We start from the raw sequence: 9,554 nt of genomic DNA, 5'->3' as shown, positions 1-9,554 counted from the left end.
ATGAGCTATGGCGCAAATGAGAAATTCAGGGCTTTTCCTTGATATACGTGCAGTTTTGTTTTGATCAGCCTTCATTTAAAAACTAATAGTTAGAGAGCATTGAGATAAATTTTGAGCCATACATTTACAGTGTTCATTGTTAACGGAAAGGCAAGAAATTTTTTAGCTAAGGGAAGGGCAAGTATTGGTATGTAGTAACTATAAACGCCATGAACATCAAATAAGAGCAACCGGGTTGGATTAAGATTTTTTTGCAATTTTTTTTGAGATGCACTTAAACCACTATAGTTTTGAAAACAACTCGAAACATTATTGTTCCGACTTTCAAAGGTGACGAATAAAAAAAACTACCCCAAGCATAACTATATATATATATATATGCTTGGGGTGGTTTTTTAATTCAAAATTCTTTTAGAAATGTTGACTGCGTGTAGGCATCGATCCTGAAATCTTGTTATTGCCAAGCGAGTATATTCCCGGATCGAGGTTCCCCAAGTTGTGTTTCAATTTTATCGACCAAAAAAGCGGTAGGCTAAAATTTGGTACGTTTTGACTTTCTAGACCGAATTATGTTTCGACTCTCTCGACTTTCTCGAAAACAAATTATACTGTGTGCTTTTCAGTTAAATTTTTGGAATGATATTTAATTTTAAAATATACTAACTGGAACCTGATCTAAACTACATTTTATGATTGGATAAATTAAATGTTTTACCAATGTAAAGTATTTAATATTAACCAATCATGATCCATCTAACTAACAACCCACTTATTTGTAAGTGCTGAAGTTACTTGTAATTTCAGCACCAGAGAGATTTGAATTTAACTTAGAAATTAGTTGGACTCTCCCGAGCACTTCAGCAGCCGCAATAAACCAGTATACCCTAGATCTATTGAGCCTAGCAGAGACTAGTTAAACAACCTGAGACTAGATAGTATAAGAGTAAGATTAGGATCGGTATTAGACTAAGAAGTTGCACGAATCTATCCGGCCGAAAATAAGATAGCGTGACGAGCAGACGGTGTACCCTATCCGAAATTACTCTATGAGTTATACACCCCGGTCATAACTCATCTGGTGCGACCATAAGTCTCGAACAAGACCTTACTAGATTAGAATTAACCAAAATTAGATTAGAAATTAGACAAAAACATTTAAAAAATGTTATATGACAATAATTTAATTGAAATGTCTCTCCGACTCAATAGATCAGAGCCAATATTCCGAACCATAATAGAACTACCCGGAATTGGAAGAAGACCTCGAACCAAAGACGACATACGACAAAGTAGAAACTTGCCGTATAGTTATATGATAGTTCGGCAAAAGCCAGAACAAACTTTTATATTTCGAATACTACTTGCAATGAATTTAGATTTCCATTTGCAAACATAAAACCTTGAAGTTAATCTTCAAAATCATTTCAGGCGCTAAACAAAATTAATATTATACAATAACGATTGATAAAAAGATCTAAGATCGTTTTCCTAAAACTCTGCAGTATTATACAAAACATGTTTGAAAAATATTTATTGGAAAATAAAAATAAAAATTAGTAGCATGACAATAAATGGTTAGTAATCATAAATCATCTTGTTGTTCCAGCTTCATCACCTAAAACATAACAGCAATCATCAACTCACTAATATCATAAAACACTAAATCTTTCCTTTACACAAATTTAAAACTTTATTAAAACTTAAAATCACTTAATTTAAAATCAGATCATCAAGGCTTATCCTTGGATCTTAAATCATTTTCTACTTAATTAAAATCTCAAATTTGATCATCAAGGCTTATCCTTGGATCAAACAGAACAATTTTGTTCTCCCCCACCCACTTAATTAGTGTCTAACGACCTCAAACGTCGATTCACTACCCAACCCTTTCTAAAGACCCAAGACTAATAGAAATTTTTAAACAAAACTAATCATTCAAATTAGGATAAACAGTGAAGAACTTCGGTTATTCATCCTTCACTTGAACCCCCCTCTTACCAGACCCAGGATAAATCTTAGACTTAGTAAGTTTAAAATAGTATCTAACGAACTACTCGCGTTCTAATTATACCTGAACCTTGTGGATCGATTTACTATTCTCCAACCCTTGAACACAATCACTACCCCTAAGTAAGATTAAGTAAGTTAACACCTTAGCTTATACTAGTCACGAGAAAGTAAAAATCATTCTTCGGAATCGATATACTTTTCTCTCCAACCCTGAACAAATAGACCCAGGTTAAGCTAACCAAAAAATCGTAAGAACTAACAGTTTAAGAAAATAGAAATCATTTAACAACCTTTGCATCCGTCATTCTAAACCTTATGTCATTTAAAAACCTAGGAAATAAACAAACAATCATTTTACACAATTGTGAAATAGATAACAAAAAATACGACCTTGTAATCACACCTCATACACAAACAGTTGGATACATTCGCACAAAACGACAAACACTAAAGAGGAAAATAATAACTAAACAAAGACAAATAACACGAAAAAGATTTTCAAAAAATCGAAACGCATTTTCAGAATCAGAAACCAACAGTTTAGACGAACTTTACAAATTAAAAGAATCAATAGATAAAAATTACCCACAACACGATCAATTATATTTTTCTGACTCAGAAACAACTTCAAATTCATCACAAAGAGGAAAAAGAAGAATAAAAAAGCAGTATAAACACAAACCAGTACATTTATACAATTGGAATCAACCAATTCGACACATTAATAATTACATATTAACAGTCATCGAACGAAAAAATGAGTTCAACACACACCCCAGGTGACGAAACTCCAGATGACGATGAAATCTTTCCTTTTATAGTAGATGCAGATACTGATAGAGGACAACACATATTTTGTCAAAATTTACTCGTAAACTTATTTGAACCCGGAATTAGTCCATGTAAAACAGAGTTCCCCGATGTAAAAATCAAAAGACAAATCATAGATCACTACTTAAAAGATATATGCAACATAACACAACAGTATGGAATCTACTCCATAGAATTCACCTCACCAAACCATAATAATAGAAAATATACAATTCAAACAGACGATCTTGATTTAGAATTTTCAAAAGTTTTTTCAGAATATATAAAAAGCATCCAATACCATAACTCACAAAGAGCAAACTCCATTTTCACTAATGAAGTTTTCGCAATAATATATAGTTATATTTCGATATTAGAAAACGAAATCCCATTAACAAATGTCTCACCGACAGAAACATCTAAACATTTAAGAGTACGACATGAAATCACACTACTCTCTAGCTATTTAAACATCATTAAAGAAAATTTCACGAAAGACGACGTTTCACAACATACCAAACACGATTTACAAAAAATTTTGGCATGGTTCATAATAGATTATTTCACACACAATATTGATTTAATTGCACAAGCAAGAAAAAATTTTAGACCCCAAAATTCGAACGATGATACCGCTATCACAGAACAATCAGATTATGTTTGGGACCCCGAATGGTCTCATCCCGCATTTATAAGCTTTCCACAATCAATCTCAAGTCAAGCAATAGGTACAATATCTTACATAAGAGATTATGTAAGAGTAATACCATTAACAATTGATGCAACACCATTAAACTATAATACATTTTTACCCGATACACAAAATAATAGTTTAAACTCTACAGTCATACACAACGAAAACCTCAATGGAACTAGGAATCTTACTCAACAAGATATCCAGACACCATCACACTTCATAAATGAAGAAATTGTACACACAACAACTACACAACAAAGTATTTCACCAATACGCCCAAATTTAACAACACCAAGAAATACAAATCCTTCACAAACACAGGTAACCTTACAATCAACCGTTAAACCTTCGGTTGCCCCTAAATATTCACATATGGATTACCAAACATACAGACCCATGACAATACCATCAAAACCACGCAAAACATTCACTAGAAACAACTTTGCAGACCATAATTATAATTATACACATCCATCAAAAACAAATTATCAACCACAAAGGAATTTTAATCAATATACAAAACCTCGAAACTGGGATAACCCAACGGCCCAATATAATTCCAAAAATTTTCAATCAAATCCTCCACAGGATCGCAGTGAAAATTACCCATTTTTTCAACAAAATAAAAATAAAAAACAAACACCTTATCAAATGGATTATTTATCCTCAGATGACGATTTCTTACAACCAGATATATTTGCACCAAATACTCAAGAATATCGTAGACAAGGAATACAGAAAACACGTACAAATCATAGGAATTTTTCTCCACAACCGATAGATGCACAACATCAACAACCAATTCAACAACAAAATCCAATTAATACACAATCTTTTCAACCAATTCAACAACAAAATCCAAGGACTGCACACTCGTATCAACCATCACAAATGCAAAATGAAATACCACTCCCATATTATCTTCAACAACATGAAATAACAAGAAACCAACTTTCAAATTTTTCTCAAATGCCAAATGCAGCAGAATCATTACAAATGACAATGAATCCATACCTAATGGGTGGATCATCAATAACATCAAACAAACCTTTAATGGTTTTCACAGGAACAGACCCTGAATACTCTGTAGAAGATTACTTAAATGCAGTAACAGCAAATTTGATTTTAAACATAGGACCTGAACCAATTAATACGCCACTACATCAAAACTGGATACATCGACGCACAGCGTTGATACAAACAACCTTAGATGGCGCAGCCCAAAAATGGTTTTCAGTACTACCTCTAGAAATAAAATCAAACTGGAAAAGATTTACACAAGAATTTTCAAAAATGTTTGACTCTGAAAGAAACAAACAACAACAAAGAGTTTTATGTAATGAAATTCGCAGATTACCAAACGAAACCATCAAGCAAATAGCAGTACGAATCGAAACACTAGTTCGAAAAGCATATTCACTAAATACACATGACTATAAAAACACAAAGATGACAGAAATCTTAATGATGACCTTAACACCACAATTAAGGAAAATAGCAATAAAAAAGAGAGCATCCCATCCTTCTTCAATTCGAGAACCCGATTTAGATTTTCGAAAACTAGTAGACAAACTAGAACAAGCAGAAATCACGATGAAACTAGAAGAAACGGAAAATCTGAAATTACAATACGTTAACAGAATTGAAACGACTCCCACTAATATTAATAATATACAGGAATCAGAAACAGACCTCGTTGAAAAAATCACTGAAATACTCAATATTTACGAAAAGAACCCGAACTTTAAAGGCAAACCATCTTTCAAAAAATGGTGTAATTATTGCCGACGATACGGACATAGTATTTCCGAATGTAGACAAAAACAGCAAGATAGTCAAAATAAACCTCAAAAATACAAAGAACCAAATAAATCATTCTATCAATACATGAAAAAAGATCAAAATTTACCGAACAAAACAGTTCACAGCAACAACAGTTCAGGAAAACCACTCCCGAACAATACAAATTATACAAGAAATCAATCCCCATATAACTCAAGTTATAGAGGAAGATCACCAGAACGAAGAAACACGTATAATTCATCACAAAATCACTACAATAGACCAAATAGTAGAAATAACTACTCCAGATCAAATTCAAATACACAACGATTTGTTTCTAGATCTAATTCCCAATCAAGAAATAACTACTATCCAAACAACCAATCACGAAATTCATCATACAATAGGAATAGAAACTACTATTATAATCGAAATAGAAGTTATTCAAACAACCGAAACCAGAATTACCCGAACAATCGATCAAGGAATAACTCATATAATAGATCGAACTATAACAGACCAAACAATAATTACCAAAACAGATCGCGAAATAATTCACAAAATCGACACTCAAGTTATAATAATCGTTATAGAAATTATTCCCAATCACCACACCGGAATAATAATAACTATAATAACTCTAATAATCGTCATAGAAGCAGTACACCTAAACATCAAAGACAAATCAATCAAGTACAAGCTAATCCAGAAACAACATCAGACCCCCCAGGTATTGATAACACAGTAACTGATACGTTACAACTCAATCAAATAAACTGTACATCATCAGATTCAGAAAGTGATACTGAAAACACTCTTTCTATCAATATGATAAAAGTCGAAAATGACTATGAATCTGTCATATATGAACAACCCTTTCCATCACATATATATGAAAATCAATCAGAATTTCTTCAAAATTATTACACTACACCCATAAATTCCACATCAACGACGCAAGAAACAAACGAGATTAACACTACAGATCAAACCAATAAAAATACCAAAACAAAATGCTTGAATACAAACCATATTTATCAAAATATACAAAAGAACAACCCAAAGAAAAAATTTGGACAATACCATTTCTCTTAGAAAGCCCAAGAAATAAAGAATTTCAACCACCAGACCTTGAAATAGATTTTTTAATTGATTCAGGAGCAGAATCAAACATAATAAACATTCCCACATGGAATGAAATAAAAACTTTACATCCAAAGCTAACACCTCTTGAAACCTCCAGTAAGTTAGCAACAGCACAAGGATCAACATTGATAAACTACGGAAAAATCCAATTATTTCTCCTCCCTACCAGAACAATGGAGCAAAGTAAAATTCTAAACAAGCCATTTAAACAAATATTCCATATCACTGATATTAAATATAATATCATTGGAATACCATTTATTTCGAAGTATATACCAACAATTAACATCCTAAACAGTAAAATATTAATCAAAGATAAATATACAAAAACAAAAGAAACATCCCTAACATTTTTTCAAAGATTAAACAAACAACCACCATTCTTTTCAAAATTTTATCCAATATATAACCAACAAAGAAAACACCTGAAACCACTATCAGGAAACATCTATAATTTTTCAATCAAACAAGTTCACCAATATGATAAAGAACAAAACAAACAAAAATTTTATATGTCAGATTTTGAATTCAAACCTATTCATAAATTTTTCAAAATCACAATCTCTTCAATAAAATATTTGAAAAATTCGAATTCAGATATTATTTCTTTACATGTTTATAACAACACACCTTACCAAGTAACATTACCTTTAGGACTTTTAGGATATTGTGAAACTAACGCTACAATATCACCAATACACGAAAAAGCCTATCGCGTAAATAATATACTCCAATTACTAGATATTTGCCAATCTACAATTCTTAATGAAGAATTATCTATAAATAATATAATAAGTAACGAAAACAGAAATACGGATTATTTCACAAAAACTCCATATTTCAAACCTACATTCAACATAAGTAACTACACAGAGGACCAACAAAAATTTTTAACAATGTTTAATTTCCAACATTCACAAATAACACAAGACGAATTCGAAAAATTAGCCAAACAGCTAATTAAATATTCATCAGTCTATGCAACATCAAAATTCGATGTTGACAAAATCAGTTCATCACTACATCTCCCATTAAAACCAGACGCAGTTTTCAAAAAACAGAGAGCAAGTAAAGTACCAATTCACTTACATGATAAAGTAAACAGATTACTCGATATTTTAGAACAATACAACATTATATCACCAGTTAATAAAGAAGAACAACCAAAAGGCAACACATTCATCAACCCCGTTATCATTCTAGCTAAAGGAGAATCATTAAAAATAGTTCTCGACGCTAGATACCTCAATTCACTCATAGATGAATCAAAATGTAATTGGCCCATTGAACCAATACAAGTTATTTTAACAAAAATAAACGGCAAATACTTTACAACCGCCGATATGAATAGTGCATACAATCAAATGCCACTAGATGAACAATCACGACGTTTAACACAATTTGTTATCGGAAACCAACAATATGAATTTAACCGCTTATTCTATGGAATATCCATAGGACCAGCAGCATTTTCAGCTTTTATGAGCAAAATTTTTAGACCACTAATACTCAAGAAAAACGCAATCACCTATCTAGACGATGTTTTTATGCAATCACAAACAAAAGACGAAATGTTCAATGTTTTAGAAAAATATCACCAAATACTTCAGAACGAAAATCTGAAGGCCGCCCCCGATAAATCACACTTCTTTTTGACAAGAGTTAAATTCTTAGGACATAATATAGAAAGAAAAACAATCACTCCATTGAAATCACGCATTGACGCTATTCAAAAACTTCAACCACCAACAAATAAAAAGAAAATCCAAGAATTTCTTGGAATGTTAAACTTTTTAAGTAAATATGTTTATAAAATGCAATTATATCTACGACCATTTTATAACATCCTTAGACAACAAAATAATTTTGAATGGAACACAGAACATCAAACACGATTTGAAGAAATAAAGAAACTTTTAACTGAACAAATTTCAAACGCAATTCCAGATTCAAATCAACCATTTTATGCAATGTGCGATGCTTCGAACTTTGGCATCGGTGCAGCACTATTACAATCACATAATGGTACAAATAAAATGAACCTCATATCAGCGAATTCTCGATTATTCACTCAAGCAGAGCTACGACTCTCAACTCTAATGAGAGAATGTACAGCCATAATATATACACTGACAGAATATGAATTTCTGATACTTGGATCAAAACATCCAACAGTTTTATTCACAGACCATAAACCAATCATCTTTCTCTTTACACAAAAATCTAACCCAAACCACCGAGTTTACAGATTTCAACTAATTCTAATGAAATTTCCAAACTTACATATAGTTTGGACTGCAGGAAAAAATCTTGCATTACCAGACACCTTAAGTCGAAATACACCACCTGAATTACTTACACGAAAAACAACAGTTGAAATACCCAAAAACATAAAATTCTACCTTGCAGAAAACGAAACATCACCCCGATTGGAATGCAAATATGCAGTAAAAACTGATATTGAACAATCACAAATAAATAATTTACAACATTTCCCACTTTATTTAGATTGTCAAAATAATCATTATGAAGTTGACCTACTCGGAACATCAACTTTCAAACCAATCCCATATTCTCAATGGATAAAAAATAACACCCAACAAAAACGAACAAAACAACACCCGCCTAAAAAAGACCATTTTCCACTAATTGAAAAAGAAGATTTAACTGATAAAATAAATTTATCAGGACCACAAACAAATGATTCAAAATACACAATAAATCAAGTTTTTGACCTCCATGACCCACTTGATACAATACCCTTATCTAAATTAGAAATCGAAAACATTTTCCTCCCCCCAACAGAAACAATTACAATTTCAACACTGAAACAATATCAAAACCTTGACCCAGTAATTCGACAACTGAAATCATGGCACAAATATAAAACTAAACCTATCAAAGCAGATTCAACCATTCTAGGAAACAAAACACTCCTCCGATACTTTCGCAAATTTAACAACACAACAATTAACGAAAATACAGACCTTTTAGAGTATAACCTGAATGAATCTACAGTTCCATGTCTCCCTATAAGTATGATTCTTATAGCTTTTAATATTTCACACACACAAAATATTAAAGGACACTCTGGATCAGAAAAAACATA

General features: G+C 31.8%; 1 protein-coding gene across 1 annotated transcript in view; it reads left to right on the top strand.

The window, feature by feature from the left end:
* LOC134844682 (RNA polymerase-associated protein CTR9 homolog) overlaps positions 1-9,554 on the top strand; it is an 86,602-nt gene that overhangs the window by 17,354 nt on the left and 59,694 nt on the right. The gene's annotated exons all lie outside the window — the stretch shown is intronic.

This window comes from Symsagittifera roscoffensis, chromosome 4 (assembly GCF_963678635.1).
Source record: "Symsagittifera roscoffensis chromosome 4, txSymRosc1.1, whole genome shotgun sequence".
Lineage (NCBI taxonomy): Eukaryota > Metazoa > Xenacoelomorpha > Acoela > Convolutidae > Symsagittifera > Symsagittifera roscoffensis.
Note: the sequence above shows the minus strand (reverse complement) of the source record. Positions and strands in the feature narration are given on the sequence as shown.